The following is a 22,487-nucleotide window of genomic DNA, read 5'->3' as shown; positions in this document are numbered from 1 at the left end:
TTGGGACAGAGAGAGACAGAGCATGAACGGGGGAGGGGCAGAGAGAGGGAGACACAGAATGGGAAACAGGCTCCAGGCTCCGAGCCATCAGCCCAGAGCCTGACGCGGGGCTCGAACTCACGGACCGCGAGATCGTGACCTGGCTGAAGTCTGACGCTCAACCGACTGCGCCACCCAGGCGCCCCTCTCCTCTAGGGTTTTGATGATTTCCTGTCTCACATTTAGGTCTTTCATCCATTTTGAGTTTATTTTTGTGTATATTGTTAAGAAAGTGGTCCAGTTTAATCCCTCTTCAGGTTGCTGTCCAGTTTTCCCAGCACCATTTGCTGAAGAGACTTTTTTCCATTGGATACTTTTTCCTGCTTTGTAAATCAGTTGGCCATACATTTGTGGGTGCATTTCTGGATTTTCTATTCCATTTGTCTATGTGTCTGTTTTTGTGCCAATATCATACTGTCTTGATGATTACACTTTGTAGTACAGGCTAAAGTCGAGGATTCTGATGCCCCCAGCTTTGCTTTTCTTTTTCAACATTACTTTGGCTATTTGGGGTCTTTTGTGGTTCCATACAAATTTTAGGATGTGTTGTTCTAGCTCTGTGATGAATGCTGGTGTTATTTTGATTGGGATTGCATTGAATGTGTGGATTGCTTTGAGTAGCATTGGCATTTTAACAATATTTGTTCTTCCAATCCATGAGCATGAACTGTTTTTCCATTTCTTTGTGTCTTCTTCAGTTTCTTTCATAAGCTTTCTATAGTTTTAAGTGTATAGATTTTTCACCTCTTTGGTTAGGTTTATTCCTAGGTATTTTATGGTTCTTGGTGCAGTTGTAAATGGGATCAATTCCTTGATTTCTCTTTCTGTTGCTTCATTATTGGTGTATAGAAATGCAACCGATTACTGTACATTCATTTTACATCCTACAACTTTGCTGAATTCATGTATGAGTTCTAGCAGTTTTTTGGTGGAGTCTTTCAGCTTTTCCATGTAGTGCATCATGTCATCAGCAAAAAGTGAAACTTCGACTTCTTCTTTGATGATTTGGATGATTTTTATTTCATTTTGTTGTCTGATGACTGAGGTTAGGACTTCCAACACTATGTTAAACAATCATGGTGAGAGGGGGCATCCCTGTTCACTATTCTAATTTTATCTTAACTACATAAAATGTATTTCTTAATATTCCTCTTCCATAAGCCTTCTACAACATTCAAGATCCATTTAGGCTTTGTCATTTTTAAAAAATTCAGGAACAATATGGGGCACCTGCTTAGCTCAGTCAGTTGAGCATCTGACTCTTGATTTCAGCTCAGGGTTCATGATATGGAGCCCCACACTGGGCTCCATGCTGGGTGTGGAGCCTGCTTAAGATTCTCTCTCTCTCTGTCTCTCTCCTTCACTCTAAAATTTAAAAAAATACAGGAAAAATAATTTTGCTTTAGAACAAAATCCTTTTCCTTACAAAAAAGTTCATCATACCTTTCCCTATCAAAAAAAGTTTTTTAACCTATTATTCATATATAGTCATTTTCTTTCACTCTGTTTCTAGTAGTTGTGTAAAAAAATGCCAACAATTTCAACTTTATCAGTTCAATGCCATTTTTTTCAATTTCAAAAACATATAAAGCTTTTCTAGAAAAGAAATGATACAGGACTGTTACAGAATAATTGCATATTTACTCTTAGAAGATAGCATAATTGCTTATGCATTACATTAAAAGAATGTAAAAGAATATAAACATGTTTTATATAATTATAATAAACTGAATCCTTTTGGAAATTACAATGTGATATTCACTCATGTTTTTAGGCTTATATTGACATTACTTTGTTAGACTAAGAAAGATAGAACAGGCAGGGGCAATGAGATCCCCAAATTATTGTTGAAGATGGTTGAGATAAGTTGAGTAGGCAGAATATTTTTTAAAATGGGAAAATGATGGCAGAGCTATAAATATCTGAAAGCCACCAGAATTCCCAGCTTTCCAAATTGTTATAAGAAATGGAGAAAGTTCTTTTAAATAAAGATTGTTTCATTGAGTTAAGCACAGGACTATTCTATATGTTTCTACACTTACAGTTGAAAGAAGATTGATGACAGAATGATTAGATACAGTGTATTTGCAATGAGTTAAGCACAGGGCTTTTCCCTTATGCTTCTACACATAAGTTTACATCTTAATAAATAAAAGATGTTACTTAAAAGATGGCACATACTGTATAATCATCTTTCAAGTATCAATTTCTTTCATTAAGATAGAAGTGTTTGTAAACTTATATGTAGAAGCATATGGGAAGAGCCCTATGCTTAACACATTGACACTAAATTATGTATAAACTGTCATTCAAGTAACATCATTTTTCATTAAAATATAAGTGTTTATTAAATAGGTGATGGTAATTAAGGTGTGCACTTGTGATGAGCACCAGGTATTGTATGAAAATGTTCAATCACTACATTGCACATCTGAAACTAATATTACACTGTATGTTAACTAACTGAAATTTGAATACAACATGAAAATCAGTAAAAATGAACAAATAAACATTATATTTATGTATTGTTGCCTGACTGCAATTCTAAAAAGACAGGGCAACAAAGCATGAGACTGTCAAAGAACAAGTGAAGTTTGGCCTTGAGGAATTATTATTGTGTATGTACAGGACAGAAAGGGTGGTCATTCTTGTACTGGTCTTTTCAGCTGGCTGCACAGCCCCTTTTGCTCAATTGACTGTGGTATAAGAGCAATGACTTTCAAACATATGGGTCATTCCACAGCAAGAAATATGTGCATGACATGGCCAAGCATATACCTATGTATATAAAACCACACAAGTAGCTGAAATAAAAGTTTAATAAATTAACATGTATTTCCTATTTTGCATTTTATGGAATTATTCTGTTTTGTTTATCTATAGACAATAAATGAATCGATATAATAGCCATTTATTATAGATAAAATTGAAGATATATATTATTCATTTATCTGTATAGATAGCCATAGATAATGTATTTTCTACTTAAACAAATGTTAACAATAATTCATCAATGGTCACTGACCATAGTTTGAAAAATAAGAGGGTACAGTAAATCCTTCTATAGTAGGAGAAAGCTCTCATGAGAGTTTGACTGTTTCTCCTTTTACAAAAATTTCACTGCTGTTTTGCCTGTATTCTTTCAGCATTAAAGCACACAGTTTGTGCAGAGTTAATTTATGCTTATTACTCTTAAGTGTTCTGATGATTTTTTTGGTTTTGTATTCTCAGATCTTCCAATTTCTAAAACTATTTGTAATCTTTGTTTTCCAGTGAAAACTATAAAGCAGACAATTATAAACTTTCCAACATATACTAGTATACTACAGCAAACTTATAAACACATTTCAAATTTTTAGAAATATATTCTCTTACAGTAAATTTTTCTCAGTGTAGCATAAAGCATGTTTATTAATAGATTCAAATGTTTTTTATCTCTCTGTAAAAGTTAAAAAGCCAAAAGTAGATTAACTTATGTTTGGCATTTAATGTTTAATCTTTGGAAATAATTAACATATTCATGAATATGCATTACTCAGTTTAATTTATTACAAAATTTTATCCTGTTTACATCTATTTAAATTATTTGCTTTTAACAATTATACTTGGACTGGATATTAAGCAGCTAACCATCATCTTACTTCTTTTGTTGACAAATATTATAAAGTTGGCATGAGCTTATTTGATTAATAAAACCAGGTAGAACATACTGGGACACAAATCAGCCGTCAGCAAGTACAAAAAGATTGAGATCATACGGTGCACGTTTTCAGACCACAATGCTACGAAACTCGAAATCAACCACAAGAAAAAATTTGGAAAGGTAACAAATACTTGGAGACTGAAGAACATCCTACCACAGAATGAATGGACTAACCAAGAAGTTAAAGAGGAAATTAAAAAGTATATGGAAGCCAATGAAAATGATAACACCAAACCCAAAACCTTTGGGACACAGCAAAGGTGGTCATAAGAGGAAAGTATACAGCAATCCAGGCCTTCCTAAAGAGAAGAAAGATCTCAGATACACAACCTAACCTTACGCCTTAAAGAGCTGGGAAAAGAACAGCAAATAAAACCCAAAACAAGCAGAAGACTGGAAATAATAAATATTAGAGCAGCAATTAATGCTATCGAAACACCCCTCCCCCCCCAAAAAAAAAAAACCCAGTAGAACAGATCAATGAAACCAGAAGCTGGTTCTTTGAAAGAATTAACAAAATTGATAAACCACTAGCCAGTTTGATCAAAAAGAAAAAGGAAAGGACCCAAATAAATAAAATCAAGAATGAAAGAGGAGAGATCACAACCAACACAGCAGAAATAAAAACAATAATGAGAATATTATGAGCAATTATATGCCAATAAAATGGGCAATCTGGAAGAAATGGACAAATTCCTAGAAACATACACTACCAAAACTGAAAAAGGAAGAAATAGAAAATTTGAACAGACCCATAACTAGTAAGGAAATCGAATTAGTAATCAAAATCTCCCAAAAAAACAAGAGTCCAGGGCCAGATGGCTTTCCAGGGGAATTCTACCAAACATTTAAGGAAGAGTTAACACCTATTCTTTTGAAGCTTTTCCAAAAAATAGAAGTGGAAGGAAAACTTCCAAACTCTTTCTATGAAGCCAGCATTACCTTGATTCCAAAAACAGAGACCCCACTAAAAAGGAGAACTATAGACCAATTTCCCTGATGAACATGGATGCAAAAATCTTCAACAAGATATTACCCAACCGGATCCAACAATACATTAAAAAAAGTATTCACCACGACCAAATAGGATTTATACCTGGGATGCAGGGCTGGTTCAATATCTGCAAAACAATTAATGTGATTCATCACATCAATAAAAGAAAGGACAAGAACCATATGATCCTCTCAATAGATGCAGAGAAAGCATCTGACAAAATACAGCATCCTTTCTTGATAAAAACCCTCAGGAAAGTAGGGATAGAAGGAGAATACCTCAAGATCATAAAAGCCATGTATGAACAACCCAACGCTAATATCATCCTCAATGAGGAAAGACTGAAGGCTTTCCCCCTACAGTCAGGAACAAGACAAGGATGTCCACTCTTGCCAGTTATTCAACATAGTATTGGAAGTCAGCCTCTGCAATCAGACTACACAAAGAAATAAAAGGCATCCAAATTGGCCAGGAGGAGGTCAAACTTTCAGTCTTCACAGATAACCTGATACACTATAGGGAAAACCCTAAAGATCCCACCAAAAAACTGCTAGAATTGATTCATGAATTCAGCAAAGTTGCAGGACATAAAATCAATGCACAGAAATCAGTTGCATTCCTATACACCAACAATGAAGTGACAGAGAAATCAAGGAATTGATCCTGTTTACAGTTGCACCAAAAACCATAAAATACCTAGGAATAAATCTAACCAAAGAGGTGAAAAATCTATACACTGAAAACTATAGAAAGCTTATGAAAGAAATTGAAGAAGACACACACACACAAAAAAAAAAAAATGGAAAAAGATTCCATGCTCCTGGATAGGAAGAACAAACATTGTTAAAATGTCAATACTACTCAAAACAATCTACATATTCAATGCAATCCCTATCAAAATAACACCAGCATTCTTCACAGAGCTAGAACAAACAATCCTAAAATTTGTATGGAATCAGAAAAGACCCCAAATAGCCAAAGCAATCTTGAAAAAGAAAACCAAAGCAGGAGGCATCACAATCCCAGACTTCAAGCTATACTACAAAGCTGTAATCATCAAGACAGTATGGTACTGGCACAATAACAGACACTCAGATCAATGGAACAGAATAGAGAACCCAGAAATGGACCCGCAAATGTATGGCAAACTAATCTTTGACAAAGCAGGAAAGGATATTCAATGGGATAAAGACAGTCTCTTCAGCAAGTGGTGCTGGGAAAACTGGATGGCAACCTGCAGAAGAATGAACCTGGACCACTTTCTCACACCATACACAAAAATAAACTCAAAATGGATGAAAGACCTAAATGTAAGACAGGAAGCCATCAAAATCCTCGAGGAGAAAGCAGGCAAAAACCTCTTTGATCTTGGCCACAGCCACTTCTTACTATACACATCTCTGGAGGCAAGGGAAACAAAAGTAAAAATGAACTAGTGGGACCTCATCAAAATAAAAAGCTTCTGCACAGCAAAGGAGACAATCAACAAAACTAAAAGGCAACCGACAGAATAGGAGAAGATATTTGCAAATGACATATCAGATAAAGGGTTGGTATCCAAAATCTATAAAGAACTTATCACACTCAACACCCAAAAAATAATCCAGGAAGAAATGGGCAAAAGACATGAATAGACACTTCTCCAAAGACATCCAGATGGCCGATCCACACATGAAGAAATGCTCAACATCATTCATCATCAGGGAAATACAAATCAAAACCACAATGAGATTCCACCTTACACCTTTCAGAATGACTAACATTAACACCTCAGGCAAAAACAGATGTTGGTGAGGATGCGGAGAAAGAGGATCTCTTTTGCATTGCTGGTGGGAACGCAAGCTGGTGCAGCCACTCTGGAAAACAGTATGGAAGTTCCTCAAAAAATTAAAAATAAAACTACCCTACGACCCAGCAATTGCACTACTAGGTATTTATCCAAGGGATACAGGTGTGCTGTTTCGAAGGGACACATGCACCCCCATGTTTATAGCAGCACTATCGACAATAACCAAAGTATGGAAAGAGCCCAAATGTCCATCAATGGATGAATGGATAAAGAAAATGTGGTGTATATATACATACAATGGAGTATTTGCTGGCAATCAAAAAGAATGAAATCTTTCCATTTGCAACTACATGGATGGAACTGGAGGGTATTATGCTAAGTGAAATTAGAGAAAGACAAATATCATATGACTTCACTCATATGAGGGCTTTAAGAAACAAAACAAATGAACATAAGGGAAGGAAAGCAAAAATAATATAAAAACGGAGGGGGACAAAGCATAAGAGACTCATAGATATGGAGAACAAACAGAGGGTTACTGGAGGGGGTGTGGGAGGGGGGATGGGCTAAATGGGTAAGGGGCATTAAGGAATCTACTCCTGAATACATTGTTGCACTATATGCTAACTAATTTGGGTGGAAATTAAAAAATATATATAATTATTATGTTGGAAAATAAATAAATAATAAATAAAACCAGGTAGAATAAATTGTTAATCTGCATTATATTTAATTCAGATACACCAAAGACATACCTGTTCTTATTAAACCAACAAACTTACATGTGTTTATTTATCGAAGATTATCTCAGATCCTGTGAACCTGAAAAACATTTGCATTGGTTTCTATATTTCTATAATATATATTTATATAAATTTATATATTTATATATAAATTATATTTATGTAAATAAAGTATATTTATATAAATGCTTAATTCTCTCTAGGATAATTAAAGAAATTTACAAAGGAATTTTGGCCATACCATCCAGAGGTAAAAAAAAAAAAAATTACATGTCTATAACATATATAACATAGATCTACAGAGCACATAAATAAACATAGAGATCTTACAGCTTTTGTTCAGAAATGTTAGCCACGTCTCAGGTTTAAAAGAAAATAAATAGTTGGATCCAAATTATGTTTCTGGTAGGTAGACTAAGTTAAGATTATGAGTTCTGATGGCCAATATCTTTTACTAATGTGTGTGTGTGTGTGTGTGTGTTTAGAACTATTTTTCAAGTCGTTTTGTCTTTTAGAAGATTCTACATATCAAACCAAAGAACGCATTCCACGGTCTCCAAAAGTTTCAGAATTTTCTCTTACAACCATACCCCTTAAGGTAGACTTATCTAACATAAGTGTCACTCAGAATGGCCATTACAATTTCTAAGTGTCCAAAAGTTCACCCATTTTTCTAGAAAGGAACAAAATCCTGGCCCAAGGACCTTGTGGAACCTATCTGCTTTTGGATTCCCTAAAATGTCTTAATTATGAAGGGCTCACTTTTCTGACAGCTGTGCTAAAACACTGGGAATTATGTTATCCCCTGCTTTGAACAGGATGGGTGACTTACCAGGGAACTGAGGAAAGGAGATGCATTCATGAAAAACCCTGAATAAAGCCTGAGCGCTCAAAATATAGGAGCTCAAAGTCCACAAGAGACTTACCCTCAAACTCCAGAGTCACCAAGAAAGCAATGAGCTGAATACACTGTGAGTACTGGCCATGTTTGCTCAACAACCTTGGAATTGTTGGGGGTCTTCTCTGGATTCCATTTCTCTGATACCATGTAATGTCAACCTTAAAATAGCCAGTTACTTTGCTTGCAAAATGAGTTTATTTGTAAATAGCAGAGGAATTGCTATTTGGGACAAGCAAACTACAACAAGCCATAGGCAAATATGAAGAGACAAAGGGACGGTCAGTTTTTATTCAGTTTTTGGAGGAAATTGAGAAGGTTTTTATTTTTTAAAGTTCTCTGGAAAAGGACAAGTGTTCCAGGTTACAGAAGTTTCTCCTTGGCTGCAGGTGGTGGTTGGTGCATTGTTGTTGGGGCAGGCATGGATCTTTGTTCTTTTTCTTAAAAGTAGGAGAAGAAAATCCTATGTGAGAAGTTATCCTTTTCATAATCCTATGTGATGGTTATCCTGGCTGCAATGGTTATCCTGGCTGCAATGAGTAATATGAGCATTAGGAGCTCCCCTCCAGGGCTTCTGACTCCATTTTCGGTGATGGAGGTTTCCTTTACTCATTTTTGCTGGAGTGTCTAGCGTCTGCCATATCCAAGCCCTCACCTATACTAATGCATGTATCCACAGTGAAGACAGAGCTGGAGTCATCTGGACTGCCTTGCTAGGACTGGACCAGGCAGGCTGGCCAGGGTATCCTCCAATAAAAGATACTTGGAAGCCTCAATTACAGCAGAAACTGAGAACCCCGGCTGACAGCAAGTCCCCATGGGCACAGACTATTGCCCATACAACTGACATCTCAGAGTGATGTTCACAGTTTAGGCTCCCTCTACTCTTGAGGCAACGCAGGTTGTTGTGGATGGCCCAAGCTTCCAAAGGCCTGGAGGGACCCAGCTGCCTAAAAGCAACTGAAAGAGTATATACAGCATATGCATGGGCTGCCCAAGTCAGGGTAGTGAGGGACCTACAGCACGTCAATGTCCAGTGAGGCTGGCTCACAGGGGAGGGGCACTGTGTATCTGGCACCTGACTAATTTGAAACGCTAACCTATGCATAATCCATATTCCCCTTGAAGGCAGAGCTGGCAGATCTCCACTGCCTTTCCATGACTGGATCAAGCAGGGTGGCCAAGGTGTCTGCCGACAAAAGACAGCTGGGAGCCTTGATTGCTGCAGAAGCCTGGAACCCCAGCAAACAGTAAGTACACATGGGGACTGAATGTCACCTATTTTGATGGCTGCCTCACAGTGATTTTTGGAGGAAGGGGTCCCTACACCTATGAGGTAGTGTAGGTTATTGGGGACGAGAACTAGGTCCACAGGCCTGGAGAGCTCAGACTAGCCAAAGATGACTGACAGGGTGCAGGAGGCGCAGATCAGGCAATGTCAGGCAAGTCCAGGTCAGGCTGTTGGGGGTGCCCGGCCTCTGCCTAATTCTAAGCCTTAACCTACACAATTGTGCATAATCCCTCTGAAAGCTGTGTTGTTTGGAAGGCAAATAATACTCAAAGGCTGACTTTGTCTTTGCCAACAATTCACTGTGCAAATTTCACAAGCCAATAGAATACAAGAGAATGTCTTTTCATTAGCCACTATGGAAATAACATACTCCAAACCAAGGTTGGATTAGTCATACTATTGTTCTAGGCAAGGGGAGATGAAATGTATAAAGTTCAAGTTTAGTTGAGGCGTAATTTTATAGGAGGTGGTACCCAGAAGACAGGTTAGCTATCTTGGAGCTGAAGTCCAGATGCCAGCGCTAAAGTCTCGTGTAGCTAGAACATGTGGCTAGAGCAAGAGCACTGGTGTTGATGGGCGAGATCCCTTCTTTGAAGGGATACCACGTGCCTTTCACCACTGTCGGTAGAAGAGCCGTCTTAACCATGGCAGGAGCTATTTGCCCCTAGGTCTTCAAGAGTCATTTTAGATCAGCAGAGTGTAGCCTTGCCCAGACCAAACACTCTACGATAGTTCTCACAAATTCTCAGTATTTATAGTCTAATGTTCCTTTGCCATAGTCGCTTTGCTTCTTCATATATTTTTATTGATAAACCTGTGACCAGGGCCCCCAGCAGCTGAGCTACTAAGTTATGAGTGAGAACAGATGAGATGACGACATCCTGACACAACTCCATTGTTGCACCAAAACAACTTCACTTCTAAGAACAACTTTTTTTGTCTTTGTCATAAGTAAGTGGATTTAAAATCATGTCAAACCAATACACAACAGTCGATCCTGTGATTTCAAATCACTCTAAAGCTAATACAAATGTCCTGTACAAACCTAAATTCACAAAGATATCAATCCACCCTGTGATCCTACAACACTTACAATATTCATCACAGGTGCTAAGTCATATTTGTGCAATATTTCTCCTTTGGCAAACATTCTCTTATATTATAGTTTAATGACCAGTTTAAGCAACCATATTCCTAATGTTATCAATATAAATATAACAAAGCTCTTTAGCATGGTACCATGTTTAATTATAAAGCAACCAAAAGTTAAGCTTCTTAAATGACACAGTTAAATTTCCATACAATTACGTTTCTAAGTAAAGATCATTTTTATAAAGTTCCAGGGGGTGCACGCTTGCACAGCACTATCAAACATGTGGTCAACTGCCATAACACTAGAACTCAAAACTGCCATTATTTTTATAAATGCACATTTTTGTTCTTTTAAATTCCTGCAAAGGTAGTTTGACTTTATTAATCTCACCTTCCAAATATACCTTCACTTTTCTTAAGTTTTCTAATGTGAGATTTATATTATTAATTTTGGAGGCTTGATGTGAAACATGTCTCTGGTTATTTTAAGGGTTCCTTTATCTTCTGCTGAACTTAATTAACATCTTTTTCCTTGTATTGTCATATTCTTTACCTGTCGTAGTCTTACACAGGTAATGTTCTGTTCCTTATTTTTTCCTTGACTCCGATAGATAAGAGTGAGGTTTGGCTTAGAGCATACTAGCTCTATGTTATATATAACTGGTTGGGGAGGCATCAAAGCCATAGTCATAAGTACTTATACTATAGATATCTTCAAAGATCTAGCAGTAATAAAGGTACTTTGGATTCATTCCAACAATGTATCCTTAGGAACATGTTTTCCTTTTATCATAAGGGGTCTTTCCATAGCCAGTGGGCTCCACTGTCTCTTTTGATATTGGGAAACTGCAAAAGTGTGGTAACCTGAGATCATGTTTCCTTACTTAAGTGCCAATATTCTAATTTCGTAGTTGTCCAAGGAATAACAGTCATTAGAATGTATTATATCTACTTCTGGTTGGGCTGTTATCTCAGACAATCAGTATTGACCCAAGATTATAGCTGTCCTAAGAGTACTCCACATATCAGCCATCCCTAACTGTACATTGACAGTGTACATAAAACATATTTTGGGGTTTTTTTAGTGTTGCTATTTTTTAGCATTTTCTCTGGCTGCTTTGTTTTTTACTGCCATGTGAAATTTATGTTTTCTAACATAAGGCTAATTGTATCCATCTGTATACCCAATGATGACAAAACTGCCACCGCATGTGTGTTAAATTGAGAGCAAAGTTTAAGAATTTAATGTAATTTGATTTGGAATTGAGAAAAAGTGGCTGCCATTGTTCCTCCACTTAAGCCGCCTACCAGTCCAACAAGGAACCATAAGGCTTTCCTTCCTTTGAGCTATCTGTTTTTGGCATATAAGTTGGATATAAAGGAGCTGGATAAACCCAAGCACAACTTGGGGATTTGCATTTGCCTAGAAAGTCCTACATATTAAATTTTAATGTATAGACTACGATTATAAATTGCAATATGACTGGTATGGATTTATTAACAATGATTTCTACACTCTTGGGGTAGAGATCTGTGATAGGAGATAGTAGCTTGATTATATTACAGAAGATAATGATATGTGTTATGTGCTAAGTTTCCTGGGTGTTCTCTATACACCACATAATGTCCCTGGTTCTTTTAAAGTCTGGGCATAATGCCCATAGATCCATTATTCACTTTCTAGTAGGTGAATATGGGTTAAACAGTATAAATCAAGAGTGTAGTAGATGATCAGTTTTTGGCCTATTTATATTTAAAGATATAATTCCTATTCTGTGTATTCACCAGCTGCTCTTTTACACTAAAATGCTCACACACAAATCAGGAACTAAATCCAGGTTATTTTCAGAGTCTCTGTGATGTGTCCAATGCTGCCTCAATTTAGTAGGATAAAAGTACAGAGATGCCCGGGTGGCTCAGTCAGTTGAGCATCTGACTCTTAATTTTGGCTGAGGTCATGTCAGGGTTCATGGGATCGAGCCCCTCATGGGACTCTGCACTGCCAGTGCAGAGCTTGCTTGGGATCCTCTGTGTCCCTTCTCTCTGCCCCTTCCTCTCTCTCTCTTTCAGAAATAGATATTTTTTTAAAAAAGTAAAAAATTCAGAACCTGGTTGACGAAATATATGTGCTGGGTTATGATACCAAAAGCCAGTTAGTAGTTCAGGCCAATCTTCATCCTCCAAGTCAATGTCTAATAGAGTTGTTGTTCAGAATCCTCGATGGTTCTTGTGGAGATTAAAATGGAGGTCGCCACTGCTTCATCAGCTTCCCTAAGTATTTGGTGTCTACTGATTGAAGCTTTCCCGGTGAGTAGATAGTGCTGACAGCAAAGGATGGGGTGCAGAGGCTGCGTTGGTTGATGCCGGTGATGTTGATGAGTCCTCCGTTGCAATAAGGTGACTAGACTAGTGATCTCTGGAGAACGCGGAGGATGTCATAGGCAGTGGAGTTGTGCCGGACCAGAAAGTGGCATTCCAGTTCAGAACACTGGCACAGCTCCTACTGCTGGAGCCATCAGAGGAGTATCCATAGCTGTAATGACTATGGTATCCAACAGGAAGCGATAGGCAACGGAGTATGGGCAGCAGGCAGCATGCTGCACTGACCCGTTAGTAATCTTGGTAGGGTTAAAGAGGCATCGTGGATTCATGCCTGCAAAATAAAGATAGTTTCCTTGGCATTTTTAATTCCTTCTCGTTGTTCTTGCCACCCAAGGATATCTACCATTATGACGTCCGTTATTGCCTATATTCCCTCTAGCATAGTCGCCCTCCATCTTGCGAGGCTAAATATCAGGCATCTGGTGTCAATACAGTAAAGATGGTGTTCTTATGCCTGCCATTTTCAGAGTCATCATATTATTTTCTTTAATGTGATGTAATGTAGTTTTTTCTTCAGTCATCCAGTAGGTTGTATTGATGGCAGGTACCATAATTTCCCTAGTACTATATATATATCATTATGTTTTTTTTAAATGTTTTCCTTCTAGTTTAGATTCTGGAGTTTGTTAGTGGTCTCATCTGTAGAGGTGCTTGCAATATTAATGCGGTAGGAGTTTTTCCATTCTTTCCATATTTATGGTTTAGAGATCTTGCCACCTCCCAGACTGGTTTCGTCCAAGCTTTTATATCAGGCTTATTAGTCAGCTTCTGCTTGAGTAAGCCATTGCACCTTTCATTTGACCCAGACATGGTTGGGCTTGTAGGTGTAAGTCCTTTGTATCTTACTATGCTTTGTTCTTAGCCCATTCTTGTACTTGCTTTCCTTTGCAGTGGGGCCCCTGATTTAATTGGGATACCACACCAAGCAATCCTGATTTCTAATGCTCTGTTGGTAGATTTCTGATCATTTTTCCTGCAAGGATAGAGTAATCCTATTCCTGACCATGTGTCTACAAAGTGCATGCATAATTTGTTCTCTGGTACAGATAAGGGTCCTATACAATCATTTGTATAATCTGGAAGGGTCTGTCTGCTTCTTTGACCTTACAGAGTATTCATTAGTGATCTTCACACTTTAAACTTTCAGCAATTCCCACATTTCTTAATTTGAAAGTGGAGGTATTTGGTAGGTATATACATATTTATTTTCCTAATCATGTCCTAGTGCTTTGTGTCCCAGCATGATTTGTTTGGCGAAATGTGCCCACGCAATGATCCAATCAATTGGCATATTTGTGTGCTCAGGTTTTATGTTCCATTGTTCTGCTTGTTTATATATGGTTGTGTTTTGAATTGGTTTCCTCCTTAGTCGTGAATCATTGTATTTTTGTTAAATTTGGGGAATTTGGGCCTCTTTTTTAAAAATTTTTTTTTTAATGTTTACTTATTTTTGAGACAGAGAGAGACAGAGCATGAACAGGGGAGGGGCAGAGAGAGAGGGAGACACAGAATCCGAAACAGGCTCCAGGCTCCGAGCTGCCAGCACAGAGCCCAACGCGGGGCTCGAACTCACGGACCGTGAGATCATGACCCGAGCCCAGTCGGACGCTTAACCAACCAAGCCACCCAGGCGCCCCGGGCCTCTTAGTTTTCCTAGTGAGTTTGTCTATCTGGTCATTAAGTTTTGGTACTTGAGCCTTGTCTTTCTGATATGCCGAGACATGTGTGATGAACATGAAGACGTCAGCCAGTGCTATTTTCTGCCATATCCTTACTCCATATGTTCATATTTCCTATTTTCCAGTCATTTCCCCCCCCCCCACGTTCCTGACCAGAGGGCTATTCCAACAGCTATTTCCCATGGGTCTGAGAAAGATATAGGTCATTCTGATTTTCTTTAACAGATTGTTCATCAGTTAGTTTTATGGCCATTAATTCAGCATATTGTGCTGATTTTCTCAAGCCTGAATCTGTCAGGGTTAGACCATCATTAGTCCTCAAGGCCACTGGCTGCTAGCATTCTCCAGATGGTGTCATGGAGGCTGATGTGTGTATAAACCAGGCATTACTGGGTGCCAGGGACCAGGGCAGTCCCCATTGCCCAACTGCTGGAGCGTGGATAGGCTTGCCCTCAGGAATTCTGGCAAGTCCACTATTGGCATAGTGGAGATTTTCTCAGTTCACACAAAGCTGACCCTCAACCTGTTTGTCCTGCTTGGAAATATACCATTTCCATGTTAGGACTTTATGGTCAGGGGTCTGCTTTACCCATTCCAGAATAGGCTGTTGTAGCTTAGGTGTAATTAGTTTACTTTCTGTCAGTGGTTCTGAATTTTGTAGGGCTCATAGAGTACCTGGGTGAGCCTTTTAATTGGTTGGTGTCTGTTGTCGGACCACAGGAACTTCTTAGTCCAAAATACAGTTGGGTAATACTTGGGGGTCCTGTGGTGTTTTAGTCCAAACCCTTGTGAGTATAGGCACTCTGGTTTATATCCAGAGCCCTCATGAGATGGTATTGTAAGTTCTGACAGCATTTTTGAAATAAAGACTGCCTCATGGGTCTCCATCTAAATTCCCTACTCTTCCTATTTATTTCAAAAATGTGTTTTAATATCTTCAGATGTGGTATGTGCTATTTCCAATATCCAAAAAGTCCTATCAGTTTCTGAGCTGCTGATTTTGTGGTACAAATGAAGTGCAATCTAGCTTGTCTGTGACTGGGTCTCATATATTCTGCCTTCAGAAGACCTAGAAATTTTAGTGTAGTGTCCCTGTATGTTACTTTGGTCAGTTGTCCATCCTGTGAGTGTAAAGATTTCAATTAATTCTATAGTGACTCTAGTCTGTTCTTCCAAGTTATCACCACAAGTAAATGTGTCATCAATATAGGAAATGCTGGTTTGTGTGTGTTGTTTTCCTGAAAAACCTGGATGTTTTGTGTTAGAAAGTTGTGGGCTATTACTGGTCTCTTGTGTTAATCTTGTGGTAACCTAGTAAACTGATATTGTCTGCCCAATGAATGCAGTCATGGATTGGCTCTCCTCATCAATTAGAATAGCAAAGAACATGTCAGATAAGTCTATCACCATGTAATAAGTACCAATCCAGTGGTGATACTGATTAGGATAATGCCTAAATCTAGGAGTACTTCCTCAATTTTGAGAGAGTATTTAACTTCTTCTAATCTACTATAAGTCTATATGATCGATCTGGCTTTTTAACAGGCCAGATTGGATTGTTAATCGCAAAATATGGGGATGATAATTTGTTCCTTTAGGGGTTCCTGAATGTTTCTCTTAATTTTTATATGTCCTATTACATCTAGTCCAAGAATGTTTTCTAAATCGGGACCAATAAGGCATTTATCCATAATGAGTGATCTATCACATTGTTAGGAATCTATGTACCATTGTCCCTGGGGTTAATTTTCACCTTAATCCTTCAACTAATTCCTTTTTATTGTTAAAGTTTTCTAAATTAGTAGGATAGCCTAGTATAATGGTACTTAGAACCCTATCTCTAACAACATAGTGATATATGTAGCATTTTTACTTACGAAGTGGTTTCTATTGAAATGGCCAGTATAACTTGAGTGACTGTCACCAGCTTGGGCCAAGAGACAGAGACTGCCCAGACTCTAGGGGGTTTGCTCTCCTCTGGCTACCAATGGCTTGTCTATTAATAGAATTAAGTTTTTTAAATGGGGTAACTATTCACAATAAATGGGTCAGTGGGTCTATACGTAGGTTTATTTTTCTTAGGTCTATTTACTCTAAAAGGTGGTTGTTTCCATTTCTCTGACACTGCACATGCATATTTTCTGGGGTTTCTCTTTGGGTTTCTATCTTCATAATTTGTTATAAAGAGTGGTAGTCTAAATGGCTTAGGTGGCCAAATGGGTCTTGCATATTTAGTTCTAAATGACCTATTTTGATTGCCTCTATGTACATTAGGTGTAGGCCTGTTTTGTTGATAAACATGAGTGTTAAAGCCTTTATTTTGACTTAGTTCCTCAGCTGTTCTTATCAAATCAATCAGTTATCCTTTGTTTCTGGAACCTGCAAATACTATAATGCTTTTCTGTCCTATGGGGGCTCAGCTTTTAAACTGGTCTTTTCCATTTTTTCTGTTTCTTCCACATATATTGGTGAGAGTGTCCCCTATCATGAATCACAGTTAATAATCCTAATTTTATTATTATATTAGTAGATTCTCCTGTTCTCAATGAATATGCTTTTAGGGATAAATATATTAGGTAGAGGCCATCTTAATCTCCAGGTTGCTGCTAATCACAGATCTTCGTAAATCAGTATTTTTTCTCCAAATATTCAAAGGTGTCAAGTGGTAATGGGTCCAAGTTGCATAATATCTGCTCCTGTGAGAATAAAGTTTTGTCTTCTTTTGGGCCATGAATCTAATATTCACTGGGTTTCTGTGTCCAAATCAGTTTGTTGGAACTCCATTCCAATTTTTGTCATTTTTTTTTTTTTTTTTTTGTCTAGTAAAGCTCTCTTCAGTGACTCTGATTTATCCCATATTATCATTTGTTTTAGTTTTGTGTATTTTCATGGGCCCAGCTTCTAGTAGGTTAAGTTACCAAGGTCAAATGGGTTAAAATCATCATCACTCCTGGGTATGAATTGTTGCCCTTAGGAGCAAAGGGGTCTGGGTTTCTTCCTACCCTGGATATTAATTTTTGTGCCACTACTTTTCCTTTCTGCCTATTGCCATCTATTTACTTAATGCTTCTAAGAACACTGGAATGTTTTCCTTAGTTGCTGTTTCTTTTTTTCTCTTATTCTTTTTTCTTTTTCTTTTTTTTTTTTTTTTTTTTTTTGGTGTTTCTTGTGCCTTATTTTAGAAATCCTTCCCTACCTTGAAATAAGATAGTTTTTTTATATTAAATTTAATAATGAAAATAAACTTCCGTGCAACAGTGAACACTATAATAAAATATAAGCTGTCAGATACAGGCTTTGTAAAAACCTTTTTCAAAAGATCAAAAAGATCAGAGTCCAAATCTTTTTACATGTCAGTTACACTCATTATCAGAGAATCTATGCTTTTTCCCTTGTGTGGAATACAACCTTCATATTTCCAGGTTCTATGTTTGTGTGGATCTATGACTGGGTCTCTGTGTTGCTGCATAACACCGCTTATTGTGATTCTTCTTCAAAGTTAATTCTAGTAAGACAGTTTACCATTGACCGAGGTATGTACAAAGTGAGGAGACGTTCCCTAGCATGTATTATAAAGCTATATAATGGTTTTGGCTATTCTTGGCTCTCTACTCTTCCACGTGAATTTTATTTTTTTTTATTTTAATTCCAGTATAGTTAATATACAGTGTTATATTAGTTTCGGGTGTACAATATAGTCAGTCAACCAAATCCATACATCACCAATGCTCATCATGACAAGTGCACTCCTTAATCCCCATCACTTATTTCACCCATCCCCCACACCAACCTCTGTTCTCAACAGTTAAGAGTATGTTTCTTGGCTTGCCTCTTTTTCACCCCTTTGTTTTGTTTCTTAAATTCCACATGAGTGAAATCATATGGTATTTGTCTTTCTCTGACTTATTTCGTTTAGCATTACACTGTCTAGCTCCACCCATGTCATTGCAAATGGCAAAAATTTCATTCTTTTTTATGACTAAATAATATCCCACTGTGTGTGTACACACACACACACACACACACACACACACACCACATTGTCTTTATCAATTCATCAGTCAATAGATAGATACTTGGGCTGCTTCCATAGTTTGGCTATTGTAAATAATGCTGCTATAAACATATGTCTCTGAATTAGTGTTTTCATATTCTTTAGGTACTCAGTAGTGTGATTACTGGATCATAGGATACTTCTATTTTTGACGAAAATCCATACAGTTTTCCACATTGGCTAGACCAGTTTGCATTACCATCAACAGTGCAAGAGTGTTTCTTTGTTTCCACATCTTTGCCAACACTTGCTGTGTGTTTTATTTTAGCCATTCTGACAGGTGTGAGGTGACATCTCAATGTAGTTTTGATTTTGCATTTTCCTGATGATGAGTGATGTTGAGCATCTTTTCATGTGTCTGTTGGCCTTCTGAATGTCTTCTTTGGAGAAATGCCTGTTCATTCCTTCCGCCCAGTTTTTATTGGATTGTTTTTTGGGTATTGAGTTATAGAAATTCTTTATATATTTTGGATACTAACCCTTTATTAGATGTGTCATTTGCAAATATCTTCTCCTTTTCAGTAGGTTGCCCTTTAATTTTATTGTTTCCTGTACTGTGTAGAAGCTTATTTTGATGTAGTGAATAGTTTATTTTTGCTTTTATGTCTCTTGCCTCAAGAGACATAGCTAGAAAAATGTTTCCATGGCCAGTATCAAAGACATTGTCACCTGTGCTCTCTTCTAGTATTTTTATGGTTTCAGGTCTCACATTTAGGTCTTTGATCCATTTTGAGTTTGTTTTTGTGGTATGGTATAAGAAAATGGTCCAGTTTCCCTAACATCATTTGCTAAGAAGACTGTCTTTTTACCATTCCACATTCTTTCCTGCATTTTTGAAGACCAACTGATCATACAATTGTGGGTTTATTTCTGGGTTTTCTTTCTTGTTCTATTGATCTATGGATCTATTTTTGTGCCAGTATCATACTATAGCTTTGCAATATAACTTGAAGTATGAAATGGTGATACTTCCAGCTTTTCTTTTTCAAAATTGCTTTGGCTATTTGGGGTCTCTGTGGTTCCATGTAAATTTTAGGATCATTTGTTCAAGTTCTGTGAACAATGCTTTTAGTATTTTGATAGAGATTGCATTAAATCTGTAGATTGCTTTGGATAGTATAGACATTTCAACAGTATTTGTTCTTCTAATCCATGAACATGGAATGGTTTTCCATTTCTTTGTGTCTTCTTCAATTTCTTACATCAATGTTTTATATTTTTCAGAGTACAGGTCTTTTACCTCTTTGGTTAGATTTATTCCTATTTTATTATTTTTGGTGAAACTGTAAATGGAATTTTTTTCTTAATTTCTGTTCTTCATTATTGCATAGTAATGCAACAGATTTCTGCACTTTGATTTTGTATCCTGCAACTTTACAAAATTCATTGATCAGTTATAGTAGTTCTTTTGTGAAGTCTTTTGGACTTTCTATATCTAGTATTAGGTTATTTGCAAATAGTGAAGTTTGAATTCTTCCTTGCATCCGCCTTTTATTTCTTTTAATCTTATTACTGTGGCTAGGACACCCAGTACTATGTCAAATAAAAGTGATGAAAGTAGACATCCTTGTCTTGTTCCTGACCTTAGGGGGCAAGTTTTCCATTTTTCCCTCATTGAGTATGATGTTCACTGTGTGTTTTTTATATATGCTGAGCATGGAGCCTACTTAAGATCTTCTCTCTTTTTCTGCCCCTCTCCCCCATTCATGCTCTCTCTTTAAACAAAAAAAAACTTTAAAATAAAAATTTAAAAAAGCATATAAAATCTACTTATCTAAGTATTACTACTTCAGCTCTCTTTTGACATCATTTGCATGATAAATGTCTCTCCATCCCCTCACTTTCAGTATGCAGGTGTCTTAAGGTCTAAAATGAGTTTTCTATAGGCAGCATATAGTTGGGTCTCTTTCTTTCTTTTATCCACCTGTCACCCTGTCTTTTGGAGTGTTTAGTCCATTTACATTGAAAGTAATGATTGATAGAGTGCACCGTGTCTAAGGGCTTGTGAGTGTTGCATTGACTGGTAGCTCCACCACAGTGGACCTGCCCTCTGCTCTCACCAGCTGAGCCATGGTCAGGCCCAGGCAGCTCTGCAAGGTGGTAGCCAGTGGAAGTCATAGGGACAATACACGCCTGGAGTTGGGAGCCTCCTCCAGCTAATGGACCAGATTTGGAGCAGTAGGAGATAAGCGGAACTTGTTGAAGCTGAACCTGAAGCTAAACAGGAAATCCTTGAAAACAAAGATGTGGTTGTTCAACACCTTCATTTTGATAGACTTGGAAGAACTAAGGATGATGTCATCATATGTGAAATTGGAGGCCTTTTTAAGGTAAAAACCTCATTGAGGTGATGTGGAAATCTCGCAAAGCCTGTGAAAAATTGCTTCACCTAGGAATATTAGGCAAGTGAATGTTTTGATTAATATATGACAAAGTGATGATGCACTTCCAAATGCACTAGACATTACCTTTGAAATAAGCCAGATTAAGGAGATTAATGGAAGATTAATGGAAGACCAGTCACACCATCAAGTGGGAGGGCATGTGGTGAGAGCTGGGCTGCTTCAGGAGGATGGCACCCTTTACTGTCAGGAAGGAAAGTGGACACTCACTGAAGTCATGAAGCAATGGTCATCAACTGTTGGAACTCCTCCATCTTGCCAAGAGGAGGTACTTTGCTGAAAGTTCACCAGGAACTGGTAGGCTACACCACAGGGGACATAAGCTTCATAAAAGAAGATTTCAAGCTTCAGTTGAATAAACAACTCATATTCGATTCAGTTTTTTCAGAATCTCTTTGGGGTGGGATGTTGGTGCCCATTGGCAATAAACCACCAAGTATTGCTGACACGTTTTACCTTGGAGGACCGACAAGTGTATGTGGGTTCAGTATGCACAGCATTGGGTCAGAGTGAAGGAGAATACGGAGTGGAGAAGCATACTAGGCCAGCAACCTACACCTGTATACCCCATTATTTTTCCAGCCAGGCCAGCATGGTTTCAGAGAACTACAGACTACACTTCTTTCTCGATGTGGGAACCTCTGCCACCTCAACTATAAGGAGGGTCCCAACACTCATATTCATAAGCTGGCTGAGTGCATTTGCTAGTGTCATGGTGCCAGGATTGTCCCCAGGCTTGGCAACAACTTGGCTGGCACTTAATTACTGTGTCCCCATGGGTATGCAGAAGGGTGACAGGATATGTGATGGCATCTAATTAGAAGCCGGGATAAGGTTCCTGTAGCTGACACGTGTCCTTTACACCCTACAGGAAGAGCTCTGGAACTTGGGCAGCAGTGAGTCACTCAGTGCCACACACTTTCTAAGTAAACACATCTGAGTCATTCTTTGCAGTCCTTATGGTAAACCATGTCAATAAATGTTAAAGACAAAACAAAAATTAACTATTGATAGATATGTATTTATTGCCATTTTATCCCTTGTTTTGTGATTGTTTCTGAAGTTTTTCTTTCATCCTTTCTTTCTCTCTTTCACAGTTTGCTTGTTCAGTGATATATTTGGATTTCTTTCTATTTATTCTTTGCATATCTATTAGAGGTTATTTTTGGCTGCCATTAGGTTTGTATATAACATCTTATGCATATAGCTGTCTATAATTTGATGGTCATTTAAGTTTGGAACCATTCTTTACTCCTCTCCTCCCCAAATATTATGTCTATGATGCCATGATTTACATCTCTTTGTGAGTTCCTTAGCTGATTTTTTACAGAAATATTCATTTTTCTACTTTTGTGTTTCCTACTTTAACATTGTCACTTTGAAGAAAACACCAAAACAGTCCTCTTTAATATCTCTTGCAG

The 22,487-nt window shown here is 37.6% G+C and overlaps 1 long non-coding RNA gene and 1 pseudogene across 2 annotated transcripts in view; one reads left to right on the top strand and one right to left on the bottom strand.

Moving 5' to 3' along the window:
* Nucleotides 1-13,361, bottom strand: part of LOC125925358 (uncharacterized) — a 48,603-nt gene extending 35,242 nt beyond the window's left edge. The window contains exons 1-2 of one of the 2 annotated variants that reach the window (XR_007458805.1): nt 12,658-13,275; nt 7,308-7,347 (exon numbers count right to left, since the gene is read on the bottom strand). This is a non-coding gene — a long non-coding RNA (uncharacterized LOC125925358). Of the gene's footprint in view, nt 1-7,307; nt 7,348-8,429; nt 8,607-12,657 lie in introns of those variants that run through there. The other variant, XR_007458804.1, reaches the window with a different exon arrangement.
* Nucleotides 13,362-18,145: 4,784 nt separating this feature from the next.
* LOC125925804 (sorting and assembly machinery component 50 homolog) lies at nt 18,146-22,056 on the top strand (annotated as a pseudogene).
* The last annotated feature ends 431 nt before the right edge of the window (nt 22,057-22,487 follow it).

The sequence above is a fragment of the Panthera uncia genome, chromosome F1, assembly GCF_023721935.1.
Source record: "Panthera uncia isolate 11264 chromosome F1, Puncia_PCG_1.0, whole genome shotgun sequence".
Taxonomy (NCBI): domain Eukaryota; kingdom Metazoa; phylum Chordata; class Mammalia; order Carnivora; family Felidae; genus Panthera; species Panthera uncia.
Note: the sequence above shows the minus strand (reverse complement) of the source record. Positions and strands in the feature narration are given on the sequence as shown.